Source organism: Saccopteryx bilineata, chromosome 3, assembly GCF_036850765.1.
Source record: "Saccopteryx bilineata isolate mSacBil1 chromosome 3, mSacBil1_pri_phased_curated, whole genome shotgun sequence".
NCBI classification, from domain to species: Eukaryota; Metazoa; Chordata; class Mammalia; order Chiroptera; family Emballonuridae; genus Saccopteryx; species Saccopteryx bilineata.
Window position 1 is genome coordinate 27415474 of NC_089492.1, and position 2204 is coordinate 27417677.

General features: G+C 38.6%; 1 pseudogene; it reads right to left on the reverse strand.

The window, feature by feature from the left end:
* Positions 1 to 598: 598 nt before the first annotated feature.
* On the reverse strand, positions 599 to 1397 carry LOC136329741 (homeobox protein NANOG pseudogene; annotated as a pseudogene).
* Positions 1398 to 2204: the final 807 nt, after the last annotated feature.

The window sequence follows — 2204 nt, forward strand, 5'->3', positions numbered from 1 at the left end:
GGGATATTGAAGTCCCAGGTTTGAAACCCTGAGGTCACTGGCTTGAGTGTGGGCTCATTGGCTTGAGTTCACCAGTTTGAGTGCTGAGTTGCTGGCTTTAATGTAGGATTATGGATATGATCTCATGGTCTCTGGCTTGAAGCCCAAGGTCACTGCCTTGAGCAAGGGGTCACTGGGTCAGCATGAGCCACCAGGTCAAGGCACATATGAGATGCAATCAATGAACAACAAAAGAAATGTAACTACAAATTGATGCTTATCGTCATCTCTCTCCCTTCCTGTCTATCTCTCAAAACAAACAACAAAAAACTATGTTATATAAAAACCTTTATGTGAATATTATAACAGTTTTATTTCTAAGTACCAAAACCTATAAATAATCTAAATGTCCATCAGTTGGGGTTGTAGATAAACAAGCATTCATACAATGGAATATTGTTCATCAATAAAAAAGAATGAACTACTGATCCTTGCAACAACATGAATTAATCTCAAATGCATTATGCTAAGTGAAAGAAGCTGGATTCAAAGTTCATATACCATGTGATTCCATTTATATGATGTCCTGTAAAAGATAAAACTAAATATAGAATGCCAGTCAGTGGAGACAGGCACTGAAGCTAGGGGGCTGCAGAGATTCCTCTCCATAACTGTAGAACTGGTTGTTCCAGTCCTGAGGGCACCACGTCTGACTATTCCAGGAATGTTAGTTGCAAGATGGGCTGTTCCAGGAATGGTTTCTCCAAGTTAGGTTACGGCAGGTCTGCTTGTTCCACATTGAAAGGTCTCCAGCCGTGTTCACGAGGCATCCCTCATAGGGAGAGAGGCCCAGGTACTCTGTGGTGGCTGAGCTCATCTGACTCACTCGGTTGTTATTCTTTCACCCATTGTATTTCTGCCACCTCTTACATTTCATTCTCTGGTTCTGGAACCAGGTCTTATTCTGTTTGTAGCTAAAGTTGAGGATGTTGGAAAGTCCTTGCATCTGCTGTAGGCTTAGATATTTCTGTCTCTTAAATGTTTCATTGAGTACACGGAGCTGGGTCTGTGAGAAGATGGTTCTGATCTTTTGTTTCTTGACCTGGACTCTCTCCTCCTTTTTCACCGTACCGTTCTCTACAGAAGTCGGTTATCACACTGGTACCGGTGGAAGAATCAGGGCTGTTCTGAATAAAGAGATTCATGGAGGAAGGAAGAGGAGAGAGAGTCTCTGTGTGGAGTGTCTCAGGTGACATTTGCAAGGATGCATACTTTCCCTCAGGCTCTGGTGAAGGTTCCTTAGAATTAAATGCTTTGGGGCAGGGCAGGCTTAAGGGTCAAGCTGAATCCACACTTATATTGTTGAGTTGAATGAGAGAGAGAAAAACCAAAGATCTAGATTGTAAAAAAAAGGCCATGCTTAAGTATCTAGATAGAAGAGCTTAGAGAAATAGGAAGATCTCCAGATGTAAAAGTATCAGAGATGAGATGCAGTGAGTCACTTTTGCAGTAACAGGAGCCAACTAGCCCAACTAGCAAAAGGTGAAAAATTTGGAGACTCTCCCCTAGCTTTTAAATTAGAAATATAGTACTCATCATAATGAATCGCTGTGAGAGAATTAATGAGATCATGTAGGTGGCTGAATTCAATATTTGGCAGAATGAAGATACTCAACAAGTAATAGCTGTTACTATTAATGTTATTACTGTGACTATAACTTTGTAAATCAGCATGGAATAACTAAACTGAATATGTTTAATTTTCTGCTACCCCTTTTATTCTAACACTCACTATATAACTTTGGGCATATTACCTCATTTCCCTGGTCTTAGTTATTTCATCCATAAGAGGATAAGCACATATTATAGTATTGTTGTGAGGATTAATTAATACTTCTAAGCTCTTAGGACTCTGGTTTGCACATAGTAAATACACAATAAATATTAGCAAGTACTCTACTACTACTACAATTATTGTTATAACTCTCAACCAAGGATTAGTACATACTGAGCCCTAGTATGAGCCAGACATTGTTGGTTAAAAAAAAAATTGTGAGTCAGACTGAATATTAAACTGAATAGTATTGAGTCTAATTTCTCACTAGCAAGTACTCAAAGTATTAGATTAATTAATGAAGATATGCATTAGTAATTCAGAGAATGAACAGTAAACTCATAAGGAAAAACCAGCGAGAACAATATTGATTTTTTTTTTTGTATTTTTC